The sequence below is a fragment of the Dromiciops gliroides genome, chromosome X, assembly GCF_019393635.1.
Source record: "Dromiciops gliroides isolate mDroGli1 chromosome X, mDroGli1.pri, whole genome shotgun sequence".
Taxonomy (NCBI): Eukaryota; Metazoa; Chordata; class Mammalia; order Microbiotheria; family Microbiotheriidae; genus Dromiciops; species Dromiciops gliroides.
The window spans coordinates 14,883,689-14,900,383 of record NC_057867.1 but is presented as its reverse complement, the minus strand read 5'-3'; the positions used below and the strand labels follow the sequence as shown (position 1 = coordinate 14,900,383).

The window sequence follows — 16,695 nt, the reverse complement described above, 5'->3', positions numbered from 1 at the left end:
CACAGAATCAGATTCCCAAAGTCCTGGCATTCAAGCCTCAGCACAATGTGGTCTCCACCTGCCTGATACTTCCCAACAGAGACCCTCTAAGGAGACATATTCCCTCTTCCCTACATATACACAACTCATTCTTGCTTCTCTGCCTTTCCTTATGATGCCATGCCCTTCCTGGCATGTCATACTCTTCCTCTTCTTGGGAGGTGCCAGCTACCCCCCAATCATCTCATCAAGAGAAGGCTGAGGGGCAGCTAGGTGGCGCAGTAGAAAGAGCACCGGCCCTGGATTCAGGAGTACCTGAGTTCAAATCCGGCCTCAGACACTTAACACTTACTAGCTGTGTGACCCTGGGCAAGTCACTTAACCCCAATTGCCTCACCAAAAAAACAAAAAAAAAACAAACAAAAAAGAGAAGGCTGAAATCATGACTATAGATGATGAAGCTGATGACGTTCACCCTTTTGACAGGGAAGCAATGAACCAAGACCTAGAATGAGACACACGTCCTCAGATACGGCCAAGGTATGGATTTGTGGTGCTTGAGTGTACACGTTCATTACAAGAAAGGGTTTCTATTTATCTGGTGGGGAGGGAACTTAGTGGGTAATGAAAGATATGCCCAAAAGAACATCACTAAAAGGAGTTTTTCAAATGTACAGAAGAAAACAATAAATAAAATAAAATAAAGAAGGGGGTGGTGGTGTTCTTCAGCCATGCTCTACTTTTTTGTGACCCCACTTGGGGTTTTCTTGGCAAAAATACTAGGGTAGTTTGACATTTTCTTCTCCAGCTCATTTCACAGATGAGGAAACTGAGGCAAACAGGGTGACATGACTTGCCCAGCTAGTAAGTGTCTGAGGCTGGATTTGAACTCAGGAAGATGAGTCTTCCCTGACTCCAGGCTAGCACTTTATCCACTGTGCCACCTAGCTCCCTGAAGAAGAAGATATAGATAATTTTGTTAACTACACTATAATATATATGTGTAAAATTGATATATATACACAAATACATACATATATATATATATCTTTTTTTAAGAGCACATGACAGAAGCTCATCATCTCTTGTTTTTCTTTGTATACTGAACTTTGTTTTTGTTGATGATTAAGCTCACAATAAAAAAATAAATAGTATTTTTGAAAGAACACTGCAAGAAGGCTACTAGCCTTTCTCTTAATCTACCTGAACCCTGTAATTGGATTGTTTTCCAATTCATCCTTCATTCTAAAGTCAGAATTCCCTCTCCTTCCACATAGATCTGCTCAGAGCACCTGGGTCCTGGAGCTTATTGCCTGGATGAGTTTCATTTTCATGCTTTGTAAAATGAGATAGTTAAACTAAAAGACCTCTATGTTAGAGCCAGCTCAAACCGGATCAGGAGTGCCAACTATTAAATTTTCAGTGTATTTACACTTCAGAAATTTGGCAGACTTCGGTTATTATTTTTATTTTTATTCAAGGCTTGGTTATCAATTACCTAGAATTAGGAAAGTTACGGAGATGTTAATAAAGCAAATTGTTAAATATTTATCGCGACACTCTTGTCTCTAAGGGTCCCCTTAAAGCTATAAATCTATGATTTGAATGAAGGCAATTAATTTTAAATGGGTAAGATTATCACTGGGGCCTCATCTTTACATTACAACCTATGACCCTACCACCTGGGAATTCCTACAGTATTCATTTGGCACTTATGACAAGCAGCCCAGTATTGGTTTGGTTTCTTACATTTTAAGGATGACAATCAACAATAATTTATTAAGTGCTTACTATGTTCCAGGCACTGTGCTAAGCACAAAGAAAGGCAAAAAACAAAAACAAAAAACCCTTCCAGTCCCTACTCTCAAGGAATTTACAATCTAATGGGGGAGATGGCATGCAAACAACTGCATACAAACATGATCTAGACAGGACAAATAAGAAATAACCCCAAAGGGAAGGCACAAGAATGAAAAAGGACTAGGAAAGGCTTCTTGCACAAGGTAGAACTTGAACTCAGAAATGAAGGAAGCCAGGGAAGCCAGGAGGTGGAGATGAGGAGAGAGGGAGTTCCAGGCATGGGGACAGCCAGGGCAAATGCTGGGAGTCGGGAAATGGAGTGAATGTCTTATGTGAGAAACAGCCAGGAGGCCAGTGTCACTAGATGACAGAGTATGTTAAGGGGAGTAAGAAGTAAAAAGATTATAAATGGTAGAATGGGTTCTGGTTATAGATGGCTTTAAAAGCCAAATCCAGAGGTTTATATTTGAACCTGGGGACAAGAGGGAGCCACTAAAATTCATTGAATTGGAGTGGGGGTGTCAATGGTCAGACCTATGCTTTAGGAAGTACAATTTGAGAGTTTGCCAATTTGACAGCTGAGTAGGGAGAGATTTGAGGGAGGGAGAACAACCAGGAGGCTATTGTAATAGTCCAGGACTGAGGTGATAAGGGCCTGGACCCTGATAAGGGCAGGGCTAGTGTCAGAGGTAAGACCGAGGCGTGTAGGAAACATGCAACAAAGATATAAACGACAAGACTTGGCAACTGATTGAATGAGGGAGATGAGAAAGAAGAGTTAAGGATGACACCTAGGTCGCAAGCCAGTGTAACTAGAAGGTTTGTAGTATACTCAACAATAATCAGGAACTTAGGAAGAGGAGAAGGGGGGGTGGGGGTGGTATGTTGAGTTTAAGACGTCTCCAAAATCTTCAATAGTCAGTAGCCATGTGAGATTAGAAGTTAGGAGAGAGGTTAGGGCTCCACTAATAAGATCTGAGAATCCTCTGCATAAAGATTATAGTTGACACCTTGGAAGCTGATGGGATCATCAAGTAAGATAGTGTTAAGGGGAAAAAAGGTGGCCCAGGATAGTGCCTTGGGAGACACTGATGTTTATCAGAAAAGACTAGCAAGGAGATCCAGCAAAGATGATTGTGGTTAGGGTGTTCAAGGGAGTATCAGTATATACTGTTATGGGCCCAGAGCACCCCAGAAGTTCTCTGGGGCACATCAAAGAACATTCTCCTTGAGAAACTAAACCAGAGAACAGACATGCCTAGAGAGATAAGTGGAACCAGATTGGACTGAGCTAGCTCCAGGACCCCCACCCTTCATTCTAGTCTCCCTCACCCCTGGAGAGATAAATTTGGGTGTGGCTTCTGCCTTTCTGTAGAGAGATGGCTTGAGAGATCTGCAGCCACCCCTCACCCAACTCCTCCAGCCACCACCAGTGGGGGATGGTCCTCCCTCACTAAGGGAACTTTCCACAGTCAGATAGATGGTCACCCCCATCAGTCCTCTATAAAAGTACCTGCCAGTCTCCTGCTCGAAGAGATTGGTATCTCAGAGCCATGCTCTGTGCCATGCTTTCTCCCCATGAGAAGGAGTCCAATGATTTCTCTCTTGGTTTCCCTTCCCTTCCCTTGCCCCTAAATAAATGACTATCTTCTTCTAATTGCTTTTGTGTGCAAGAGGGTGTAATTATTTAAAGAGGAATTCCTAAGGACCCCTACACCTACCCAAACCCCCTACCCCATTTTCCCCAAAACATAAACTGGTACCCAGCCATGAAGGGTACAGGAAATTTCCTCTTTCCTCTTGGCACACAAAACCTGGGGGTAGGAACCTCCCTACTGGGTTTCTTTTCTCCCTCTCCCACCTGACTCAACCTCCTGTTTCAGTCACAGAGAGAGGTAGAGACAGGTCAGCTTTTACATGCAACAGCGGACAGGCAGCCTGGGTCTCCCTCACTTCTCAAAAGCTCAGCCAGTCAGCCAGACATCCAAACACACTTGGACCCTCAGACTCCATGTTTCTGGGTAAGAACTTTTGTGTTTGTGTGTCTATCCCCTGCCAGCTTTCTGCTCTTCTATGAGACAGGCAGCCAGCATCTCCCTCCCTTGAGAGAGTTCAACCTAACATCTGAACCATGTTCAGACCATTCTCCTTAGACAGGACAATTATCTGGGTACAGCCATGGGGCAGAAAGGGAGTGTACTGAAAGGCTCACCGCTGGGGTGCATCCTAAGAGATTGGACTACATTAGAACTTACAAACTTGAGAAAGAGATGCATGATCTATTATTGTAACACTGTCTGGTCACAGTATCCGCTAGGGTCAAAGGAAACTGGCCTGTACAGGGAACCTTTAACTATAACACCATTGTACAATTGGACAAGTTTTGCAGACATGAAGGAAAATGGACGGAGATCCCATACATTTTGACCTTTATGGCTTTAAACCGTAAGTCAAAAGGAAAGGATGATGTCCTCTTGCCTGTAGAAAATCACCTCAAGTCCAAGCAATTAGCTAATCCTTCAGGCACCTCCTCTGGGACCCCATCCCCTCCTGCTCCTCAGACTCATTCCCTACCTGGTTCTCACTTCACCCCTTCTTCCCCACCTGCTTCCATACCTATGGGTCAACCACTGTCATACCACTCCATGACTGAGACTCCTCTTTGCCCACCGGCTGATCTCAGAACTGTATGATATGATTATGGATTTGAGTCAGATTAAACTCTGAGGATGGGGTCTGGAAGGTACCCAGACCTGCCCCAGTATAGTTTGTTAGAAGTTTATTGCTTGTCAAAATTCTCACTGTCTCCTTTAAGTTTAATTGCCAATTATTTCTTTGACTTCCCAACATAGCCGAAGATAAATTTTAACCCTGTCATCCTTATCTTTAGAGACAGGGGCCTGGAGAGGGGAGTCAGTGGGAACTGTGAGATGTGAAACATCTGACTCTCACTCCCCTGTTTCCTTTTCCTTTGGTTTGACCTTGTTCCCCCTCCCCTTTTCCCCCTTGCTCCTGGAACACGTATGCATGTCTCCATACATTGATCACGAGCTGAACACGCACCTTGGATGAGACAGGATTGGATGTTAGATTGTGAGCTCATCCACCCTAGGTGTACGTGGGGACAGTCCTTTTCAAGATTACTATAAAAACCTAGAGGATTGGGCATATCTTTGCAAGACTTTAATGTGTAATTGGGTTTTGCCCGTCCTCATGAGGATGTAATAAATCTGTCTCTGCTTGACTTGGTGGTCTCCTCGAGTTATTTGGGTAAACTGAGGCAGTTTGCTCCATACAGATGGGGGCGCGTCCGGGATCTCTTTGGGGATCTTTGGAGACTCCCAGGAGCCTGTCCTTCTGAACAAGGACGTCCCTGCTGAGTTCAGCAGGTTCAGGGGTCTGGCTCTTAGTGAGGCTTCTCAGCATCCATGCCCGGAAAGAGAGAGAGAGAGACTTAAAAGCCAACCAGACACAGGGATGCCGGCTAAAGTAATGAGGAGTATCCGGATTGGTTCGGTCACAACGTGTGCACAGACCCAGACTGGTGAGTAACTGGGTGACCATTTAGGGGGATTTCTAGGAAGAAATCGGGGAACCCCTAGTTATCATCCTAAGGTCTGTTGAAGTTTTGCAGGGTTGAACAGGTCACTAGGACTGAATAGACACCCTGATACGAGATACAGAATTAACCTTAGGGTGCCCTCTAGGTCCTATTGAGTTTGCGGGGTTGAAAAGGTCTGGGGACGCCCAACCAACAAAAGACACCCCGAACAAAATATAGGAACGCCCCTAGGGGGGGTTTAGTACCTGTTGTTTGCGGGATTGAAAAACCGACTAGATGGTAGAGACCTTTTAAAGGTGGAGGTCCATGCTGAGCCAGGGTTGAATAGACATCCCGAGCAAAAACAGGAGCCCGGTGAGTTCAGGGTTAAAAAGTCCAGACCAGGCTAGGATCTTGAACAAAATACGGGTAGAACATCTAGAGTAGGGCAAGTTTAAAGAGCCAGAGGAGGCTGGAAAAAATCCTGGGTTAGATAATTGGGAGGAGACCTTTTCAATTGAAATTAAAAGTAGAGGTCCAGGAGTAAAAATTCCATCAAAATAACTGTATTGACAAAAGAAGAAGAAAGGGAAATTGATCCCTGCAGTCTGGGTTAGAGAAGGGACTGAGAAGGGGATTGTAGAATTGTAAATTACTCAGAATTTGAATTGAGCCATTGGAATGTGATCTGTCTGCAGCCTTAGGTAAAAGGTTGCTGACCACAAAGGAGAAAGAGTGAGTGTGAAGTTTGTTCTTAGGGAACACCTAAAGTTTGTAATAGGAGATTAAAGAAGAGAATCCCCTGGGTCTATCTTAAAATAGATAAATGGGGTTATTTGGTGAGATATTGGCTAAGCTGCCACTTTGCTAGTTTCAGATGGTTTAAGTATGTTGAGAAGGTACGAGGAAGTTTGATTTAAGTGAGAAGGAGGAATGAATGGTTAGGAAGTTGTTTGCTAGCCTACATGGTCTGCTCTGTCTGCATTGACTGTGACCAGGGGTATGAGAGTGAATAGTTGGGATTTTTGAGAGAGAGAAAGAAGGAAAGTAGAAGGAAGGAAGGAAAAAGAGAGGAAAGTAGAAGGAAAGAGAGAGAGAGAGAGAGAGAGAGAGAGAGAGAGAGAGAGAGAGAGAGAGAGAGAGAGAGAGAGAGAGAGAGAGAGAGAAGAAAGCCACCCCTTCCTCTTTTTCTGCTGTGGGGGAGGAGAGAGCATAAGTCTGTGCTTGGAATCTAGAAGGAAAAGTTTTGTTTAATTGAAGAAGCTACCCTTGGGAAAAAAAAAAAACAACTGGCTAGGTTAAGGAAGTAGGGGAGGAGCAGGGGGAATCTTGCTGCTCTGGCATTGTCTTTCAGACTAATTTGGAGGACTAAATGTGGCATTAAAATATTCCTTTAAACTAGCAAAAGAAAAGTTTGTGTTATTAGGGAATCAAGAAGGGTAATTGAATTTGATTGGGCTATCTATTTAAGAAACTTTGGGAATCATACAAACTATATACGGCCACTTTAAATTTTCTTTTGTAATGGAACTGTTTAAGGAGAAACAAAAACAAGAAAATAGGAAGTGTTTAGATTAAGTGATTATGGGATGAATTAATACTAATATGAAATTATCAATGAGGTTCTATATGATATCGTTCAGAAAACAAATTGAGGTTTAATTGAATTAATTCTGATTTAACTCTAAGTGAAATATATACTGTTCTATTTGTGTAACTTTAAGCTGACTACCTCAAGGTGATTTGTAATATGTAAAGGAAAAGTGCCCAATAGTTTAATAGTTTATTGTATTGGAGATATGGTCAGATTTGGACTCTCTAAATTACTTTGGGTTATGAATTTAATTGAATGTGATAATGGTTTTCTGTGAAGTGGGCATAGTAAGAATATTATCAGCTGTATATTAAGGCTTTAAGATCCAACAGATCCTCAGTAAAGTATAGTGATTTGCTTTTTTTTCTAAAAGTTAGAAGCTTGATGGGATCTCTTTGTGAAATGTAATTTGGTATTACAGGGGGATGGGACTTGAAATCCTTAGTGCAGTCTCTTACCTTGAAGGACAGAAAGAAATGAAATCTAGAGATAAAAAAAAAACTGGCAAAAGAAACTGCTGGATTACTTTAAGTTGTATTGTGATCTGGTATACTGTAGTTTGAAAGAACAACTACAACTACAACAAGAGATAATGAGAGGATTTAAAAAGGGGCCTAGTAAAATTTGTTATTATGATTGGAATGAGTTATTTGAATATTTCCTCTTTGGTTTGGAAGAAGCTGAAATTCCTCCCCACTGCAAACACTTTAGATGAGAGAGAAGGGGAGCAGAGATAAAGTTAAGCTAATTTGTTGTGATGGCGATTTGATATTGATAACAATCATGTTCAAACCTACTATGATTTGTTAATTAATGGAAAAAGCTTTTCTGGAATCCTGAATATCTGAATATTTGAGTTTCATTCTTAAGGTTTGGTGTATATTTCTATTATGAGAATGGACAAAGTGGAAGTTTGTTATTGCAACATTGAATTAATTGGTTATTGAATTAATACTAGAACATCTAAATAATTAGTAAGCTATGAGAAAGATCTTGCTGTTTTGATCTGGATTTATTGGTGCTAAGCAATAGTTAAATTGGTGCCTGAACTTGTCATGTATGACATGTTAGTGAACAATAAGTAACTTATGAGCTATCTTATATCATCTTAACAGGGAATCTGAAGTTTACTTATGTTTTTAATTAATTGGAATTAGAACATGTGTAGAAACACATGCAAACTAGTTGTCACTTTAAAGATGTTCCCATTGTTTAGAGGAATTCTGAGGACAGTATCTTATGTTTAACATCTAAACCCATTTTACCATGTGCTATTGTGTGGGGCATTTTCTAGTTTGTTCCCAGTATGCAATTTGGGATTGCTTACACTTATTTCAACCATTGCTTGTTATTGAGCATCTCAAAGCAGATTCATTTGTGTAGTGCTAATCTGGGGATGAGAAACCTATTTAAGTACAAGTATAGTTAATACTTGCTGTCTAGGATATGTGATCCTTGAGAAGTGAATTCGCTTTTAGTGCTGATTATTGAGACTTGCTATTTAAGATGTTATGGGACTATTAATTATTATTGCTCTGAGTTTGACTCCAGTTATTACTATTAAGGAATGGTGAGCCATATGATCCATGATACCAGCAACCCTATAGGGTTTTACATGTGTGCACTGCAGGTGGAGTTCTCTTGGGAAAGGATGGGAGACCGACTGTTTGGCAAAGGCTGAGGTAGGTGTCTCCTGACTCGGTTTCCCCAAATATTACATATGGAATGCAAACTTTCCCACCTGGCTGATGTTAAGTCTGGCATATTGCACTGGCTGTCTATAAAACTTCTACTGGGAGTTGGGAAGTACCTTTCCTCGGAGCTTTGTTCTTTTTCTTTTATGGCAAGTTCCTATAATCATGTCACTTGATAAGCATGAACACAATATTGTCTCTTCATCCCTAGATTAATACTGTAATATCTGGGTGAGATGCAGGTTTAAGATTCAAGCTATTTGGCTTAGAAATTCCAGTCCCTTTCAGAATCTAAACAACTAGAATGTATAAGCATTTAGCCTTGTCATCTGTCTGTTATTAGTTATGTATGTTAGAAACTGAACCAGAGACATCTCAAGTCTGTTTCAAGAAAATAGAGAAGAGTAAAATATAGAATGTTTTGTTATATAAGTTTATTGTGTAATGAAGAAATAATATCTGTCTATAGAGCATGTCCTGTAATACAAACATGGTTTATTATGGACAACTTATTTGACATGCACTGTTTTGAAATTAATTGGTTAAATGTCATCCTAAGTCTTTTATTAGAATTGAAGTTAACTTGGTAACTCTTATGTAAGTTCATTTGTGGTCATCTTCTTACAATGGATATATATGTAATTTGGAAAGATTTAAGGGTTCTGCCATCAGTGGCATTTTGAAACATTTAGATTATATGGCTTGCATGTAGCAAGATAGTGGTAACCCTTTGATTTGTTGTTAATAATGTCTGTCAGATACAGAACTAGGTAAAGCTTTGAACAGCATGGGGCATTCATGACACCTTTCACTGGATGAAGGACATTTGTGAACAGCTTTTTGCTCCTGATGCAGGATCTGGGGGTTCCTGGATTCACTCTTTTGGTTTGCCCCTTTTCCCTATTGTTGTCTTTTAAAATTTTTTGTCTTTGTCTCTTTAACCTCTTGATAGTTTGTTTTATCTAGGCTCAAGGCTTTCAATTTTATGTTAGCAATTCCAGACTATATACCCCCTTCATCATCTGGACCAGGCCTGCAAGGATTTCTGCACCTTCCACTGTCAGCTCTACACACATATTCAGCTGAAGCAGTTACAGAAGAAGAGATCTTCGCCCTCTTTTCCCTTAGCTATTGGAAGGAGGGGTGGGGAAATGTCGTGGTAGCCTGGTGGGCCTGAGTCTAGTTGGGGATGCTCAGGCCTAGAAGAGGTCAATTAGAGATTACCCTTTCCTTGGATAAAGTTGGGAAACAGTTGTATTTGCTATTAAATTTGCTTTGTAAAAGGTTCTAATGGGGGCGTCTGAGGTCAAAGATGAAAATTGCTAAGTGAATGGACACTGGGAGCACATCACTGAAATTATAAAGAGGTTTTAAATCACATTTGTTGTTATAATATTGGTAGTTATTGACATGTATATGGTATATTGGGATAATTAATTAGACCCCAATTTACCTCCTGAAAGATACCTGTGGAACAGGATTAGGTATTCATTTGTAATTTTGGAGTTCTCCTTATACTTGTCCCTGTTTAGTCCCTTGCTTTATAGGTTTGATACAACGTGCAGTTCAACAGATGCAGCTGACAGGAGTAAAGGCCATGATCCTGAAACTTCACAAAGGAAAGACTGGTGATGAGTTGGACTTGGACTGATGGGCTGAAATCCTGCATGGCTGAAGGGCTCAATGACAGTGACTCAAATCCAGAATATGCTCTCTGAGCATAAAAGAAAAACGGAGGATTGTATGATATGATTATGGATTTGAGTCAGATTAAACTCTGAGGATGGGGTCTGGAAGGTACCCAGACCTGCCCCAGTATAGTTTGTTAGAAGTTTATTGCTTGTCAAAATTCTCACTGTCTCCTTTAAGTTTAATTGCCAATTATTTCTTTGACTTCCCAACATAGCCGAAGATAAATTTTAACCCTGTCATCCTTATCTTTAGAGACAGGGGCCTGGAGAGGGGAGTCAGTGGGAACTGTGAGATGTGAAACATCTGACTCTCACTCCCCTGTTTCCTTTTCCTTTGGTTTGACCTTGTTCCCCCTCCCCTTTTCCCCCTTGCTCCTGGAACACGTATGCATGTCTCCATACATTGATCACGAGCTGAACACGCACCTTGGATGAGACAGGATTGGATGTTAGATTGTGAGCTCATCCACCCTAGGTGTACGTGGGGACAGTTCTTTTCAAGATTACTATAAAAACCTAGAGGATTGGGCATATCTTTGCAAGACTTCAATATGTAATTGGGTTTTGCCCGTCCTCATGAGGATGTAATAAATCTGTCTCTGCTTGACTTGGTGGTCTCCTCGAGTTATTTGGGTAAACTGAGGCAGTTTGCTCCATACAGAACCAATCCCCTGTGCCCTCCACAGCTGAGCTCCGGCCACACTGGGAGTGGACATCAGTACTCTTCTACTTGCCCCACCCAACAGCAGTCTCCACAACCTGTCACAATCTGGGGGAGCTCCAACACGTTCTCTATGCTCCTATTTTTTCCATTCAGGAGCTGCTCCCATCTCCTTTATCTACTAATCTGCAGTTGTCTACGCCCATCCCCCCAGTCTCCTTTACCCCTCCTTCACCCACTCCACAGCCAAAGACTGCTACTCCTCCCCCACCCACTCCACAGACTAACCTGGCTCCTCCATCTGACCCTCTGCATGTGACTATACCTATTCCACCAGCCCCCAGGTCCTCTTCCCAACCGACTTCACCCAGGTCCATACCAGCATCTCCCACTGCTCCCCTGCTTCCATTAAGGGAATTTCCCATTGGGAAGGTTACAACCCTAATGCATGTTCCTTTTTCCATGAGCAGTTTACCTCAGATTAAAGAGAAATTGGGGTGTTACTCAGGCAACCCCACAAAGTTCATAGATGACTTTAAGTCTGTGACAATGCAGTTTGACTTTTCCTGGACCGATTTGCATATTATTCTTGCCAGCTGCTGTACCCCCGATGAGAAAAACAGATTTGGGACCTGGCGGTACAAGTCGGGGATGAATACTCGCAGGTTGGAAATTGGGCTGGGGTTCCTGGAACTACAGCTGTTCCAGCTGTAGACCCAAGATGGAAAGAAGGTAGAAAGGACAAGGCCTGTAGAAACCACATGGTCACCTGCCTGGTTGAGGGAATGAGAAGGGGGGTTAAGAAACAAGTCATTTATGAGAAGGTGAAGGAGATCACACAGGGGCCACACCAAAACCCAGCTCTTTTCATGAGTTGCCTTGTGAACTCTCTGAAAAAATATGCTAATCTAGATCCAGGAAAAGATGTAGGAATAACAGTCCTCAATATGCATTTTATTAGCCAATCTGCTCCTGACATTAGGAGAGAGTTAGACTGGGGTCCCCAAACCCCACCCTCACAACTCCTTGATGTTGCTTTTAAGATTTTTGATAACAGGGACCTTGTGGCAGCCAAAGAGAGAAAAAAGCTGGCTCGTGCCTGTTCCATAGACCAAGCCTCGCTAATAGCAGCAGCCATCACGTCTGCTACCAGCAGATCTCTGGGTGGCCGAGATTCTGGCAGCTGCAGTAAACTGGGACACAGGAGTGGGGGACGACCCATGGAGGTGAGGCCACCTCCCCTACCTCCTTGTCCCTAGTGCAGCCCCAAGAGGTTGGCCTAGAGAAAACCCAGCTCCCTGCAGTCTGATCTCCTGGCCAGTGCCTGGTACTTTCTCATTCAGATCCTTCTATTCCATCAAAGCTAAAGGTTGTGGGGAGGTTAAGGAGAACACCCCTTAAACTTAGGTCAGCATTGCCTTTAATGTGTATGCATGAGGATCATAAATTCCTTCATCCCTCCCTGGCTCTACCCTCTTCACCTGGGCCATTATCAGGGCAAGATGTCAAGAAAAAAAGCTAGCTCAATGAGAAGTTCCTAGCTTATGGGTTTTCCTTTAGCTATCCCACAGTTGTTGATCTGTTTACTGCTACTCTTAAAATCTTTCTTGCTAGAATAGTTAAAATTGGGAATTATTTGTAATGTGTAAAAGTTGTAAAGAAAAATATTTTTTAATCTAACCATTGAACTGCACAGAACTAAGCTTTGATCTGATTACTTAACTCTTGTAAGGCAGGCCACGCCCTGTATTGCATTCAGCTTCCACTGGAAAAAAAAAAAGCAGCTACTTTACTCCTTATCTGATAAACCCTTTTTCTTTTTTTTTTTTTTTTTTGCCCTGGTCTCTTAAATCTTTGTTTAAGTCTGTTCCATCTAGGCTCAAGGATTCATGGCAGCTACCCACTGTGCCTATGTGTCTCCTCCCACCCTCTGGACCTCACAGCTCCTCACACTAGGGACCAGGCCTTCTCCACTTCTCCACTCCCCTCCTCCCCCACATAGTGATTTCTTTGACCCCCGCTCAGCATGAAGCAGTTTCAGAAGAATCGTCATCCCCTTTCCTTATATATAAAGAAGTGGGGAATGTTATGGGCCCAGAGCACCCCAGAAGTTCTCTGGGGCACATCAAACAACCTTCTCCTTGAGAAACTAAACCAGAGGACAGACACGCCTAGAGAGATAAGTGGAACCAGATTGGACTGGGCTAGCTCTGCGACCCCCACCCTTCATTCTAGTCTCCCTCATCCCAGGGGAGATATGTTTGGGTGTGGCTGCTGCCTTTGTGTCCTGAGGAGAGAGATGGCTTGAGTGATCCCTAGCTACCCCTCACCCAATTCCTCCAGCCACCACCAGTGGGGGATGGTCCTCCCTCACTAAGGGAACTTTCCACAGTCAGATGGTCACCCCCATCAGTCCTCTATAAAAGCACCTGCCTGTCTCCTGCTCGAGGAGATTGGTATCTCAGAGCCATGCTCTGTGCCATGCTTTCTCCCCATTGAGAAGGAGTCCAAGGATTTCTCTCTTGGTTTCCCTTCCTTTCCCCAGCCCCTAAATAAACTACTATCTTATTCTAACTGCTTTTGTGTGCAAGAGGGTGTAATTCTTTAAAGAGGAATTCCTAAGGACCTCAAACCCCCTACCCCATTTTCCCCATGTCAATATGTTGCAGTCCCCTGGTATGAGGGCAGGGATTAGGGAAGAGAGAGAGAGATACTATGGGTCAAAACACAAAACTTACTGCAGGTTGGTAGATAACAGCAACCACCAGCTTGATTGGGTGATAAATATGGATTGAATGAACCTCAAAGGAATAGAAGTTACTGAGTAATTATGGTAGAGAGAGGGAGAGCCTGAAAATGGTAATGGAGAGCAAAGGTTATTGAAAGTCCATACCATGATCAGTGAATCAGAAGGGTACAAATGAAAGTAAAACCAGTGCTGGAAAGGGGAGGGGGGGGGGAGGGCAGAAAACTGTGGCATTAGGAGGGAGCCTGGTCCTAGAGAGGGCAATGGGACAAAGGGAGAAGAAAGATGATCTAAAAGCTAGTTTGTTGCCTATGGAACAAGCATTCCTGAGAGCACAACAGAAAACACGGGTGCCTTTACAGTGGATGGTAGAGGGGACTGACAAAAGGGTTTGACCAATGACAGCCCAGGGTTCAGAATCACCAGGATGTGGAGGGAATGGTAGAATGAAAATACATTCATTACAGACATAAGTTTGGGTAGGTTATCATTGTCCACAAGGGTTCAGCCTGGGGGTGGAGTTGTCCCAGGGCATATGCCTGATGATAAAGACAATTTACTGAGAACTGACTGATCCCCACAGATTCCCCATTCCCAGGCCAATGAATTGCCTGAGGCTAACCAATCTTTGTCAATATCTTATGGATCTCCCCCAAACAAATTATCCCCTCCCAAAGATCCCCAAGCTTACCTCCAGGACTTTAGGTTATTATTTACATTTAGTAGTTTCTGTCTGTGAGAAATTTACTTTTCCCCAAGGGCAGTCTCATAGCTCCCTCTGTTCTGTTAGCCCATATAAACCCTGTCTTCAGTCCCCATCTTTGGGGTACTCCTGGCATCTTGCTTTGTGATACTCCAAGTTATAGATCCTCTGCCCCGATTAAAGACCTTATTTCTCCTATATTTATTGTTTCATTAATTGTCAGGTTAACATACTGTGTATAGCTGGAAAAGGGAGAAGAGAGAGGGGGATCTCGGGTTGGGGCAAGGCAACTTTTGTGGAGTTGTAGGTGACCAGAAGGAGTGCCTAGAGTATGATTCAATGGCTGCTCTGAGAGGCCAGGAAGCCCCCTGGGCAGGTACAGGCAAGCCAAGGTAGGATGCTTCTTATTTTTACATCAGAATCATTTCTGAATACACAGGCCACCCCCACCCCTCCCCCCTCCAAGTGAGCCTTTTCTTTTAGCAAGGAAAAACAGTTAACCAACTGACAGAGTCTCACAGTATATGCAACATTCCATACGCATATTCCCCCACCCCTTCAAGGAATGGAGGGAGGTACATAGCTCCCCATCTTTTTTCTTTGGGGCAGCTAGGTGACACAGTGAACAGAGTGTTGGGCCTAGAGTCAGGAAGACCTGGGTTCAAATCCAGCCTCAGACACTTAACTAGGGTGACCCCAGGCAAGTCACTTCACTGTTTATCTCAGTTTCCTCATCTGTAAAATGAACTGGAGAAGGAAATGGTAAACCACTCCAGTATCTTTGCCAAGAAAATCCCAAATTATGTCATGACACAACTGAAGAATAACAACAACAAAGACTAGACATTACAGTTACATGGCATTAGTCAGTTTGGTATCCATCACCAGGTTGCCAACATGTCTTGCTCTTTTAGTGAAGCAGATTCCAGGCCTCCTGTTTTGCCATGCCCCTTGATTCAGATCACCCAGCACAGTGCTGCTAGGTGCTTTCCACCCCTCCTAGCCATAATCTTCTGTCCTATGTGGATTAACCACTGGGTGGGGGGGAAGTTGAGGTAAGGAAGTAGGAGGTGGAAATGAATGAAAATGAGCAGTCTGCAGCAGGCTATTACCTATATACAAAGTCTAGGAGCCACTCCCATCACTTTTCAATTTCTCCATTCCAGAGACAGATGGTCTTTGTTTACCTAAGGAGAGGAAGAGGGGGAGTGGAGAATTGTAGCCCTTCACTTTCTATAGTTTAAATCCAGAAGGTTCTGGCATTCTGTTTCTTGGGACCAACAACCAACAAGTGTGGATGAGAGTGGATGCCAGCAATTCCGGTGTATCTTTTTCAGTTGGATGCAAAGCCACTGCAAGCGTATTTAGGGAGATTAGCAGCATCTCAGTTCTCTTGGATTCAAAACTGCAGAACTCAACAGAATTAGAAATGAGTGTCTAGGCCAGAGCCCGGTTCTGTGCAAAGCCATAGGATTTGTGTCCGGTCCATCTACGAGACAACATCGTTGCCCGCAACAAACCTGAAAATCATCGGCTGAGATAACCATGGTAACAATAATACCTTCCCTATGTGCTGCTTTTAACTTGTCAAGGTGTTTTGACATATCTGTTCCTCTTATTTGATCACAAATATTTATAACAAATAATCATCTCTCTCACCCTCCCCCCCAAATTACAGGATTTCCTTCAGATAAAAAGTTAAACACCATCTTCGCTGTGACAGGAGAAAAGGCTTAGTATTCTATGGAAGAATCCAAAAGGGAAGAATGAAACATTACAGTCCTATGAGGAGACAACGACCTTGCACGAGTGGCGATTCCATCCCCTGACCTTCAGAGAGGACTACCTGGAAACCAACCTGTTCTAGTGCATTTTCAGTGTCCTATGGAGAAGGGGGCTCTACTTCAGAGAGTTCAGTGAAACCCACTATCCCCATGTCTTTCCCACAATTCCACTGAGTAATGAAGATCTGTCAGAAGACTTGGGTTTGAAACCGACTTCTGACACTTACTAGCTATGTGACCATGTGCAAGCCACGTAAACTCTCTAAGCCACAGTGTCACAATCTGTAAAATGTGGCCAATAACAGTCCTATCTCATGGGGTTGTCCTGAGGTTTAAGTAAAGGAACTATGAAATTTTAAAGGCTATATGGAAAGGGAAGCCAGGTGGCACAGTGGATAGCGCAGTAAAGGCTTGGAATCAGGAAGACTCTTCATGAGTTGAAATCTAGCTTCAGATACTTACTAGCTGTGTGACTGTGGGCAAGTCACTTGATCCTATTTGC

At 42.9% G+C, this 16,695-nt stretch overlaps 1 protein-coding gene and 1 long non-coding RNA gene across 4 annotated transcripts in view; one reads left to right on the top strand and one right to left on the bottom strand.

Moving 5' to 3' along the window:
* LOC122734204 (casein kinase I-like) overlaps positions 1–16,695 on the bottom strand; it is a 98,176-nt gene that overhangs the window by 72,037 nt on the left and 9,444 nt on the right. The gene's annotated exons all lie outside the window — the stretch shown is intronic.
* LOC122734205 lies at positions 5,266–9,687 on the top strand. Its single transcript, XR_006354018.1, has 3 exons — positions 5,266–5,323; positions 8,545–8,596; positions 9,601–9,687. It is a non-coding gene; the product is annotated as an uncharacterized LOC122734205 (long non-coding RNA).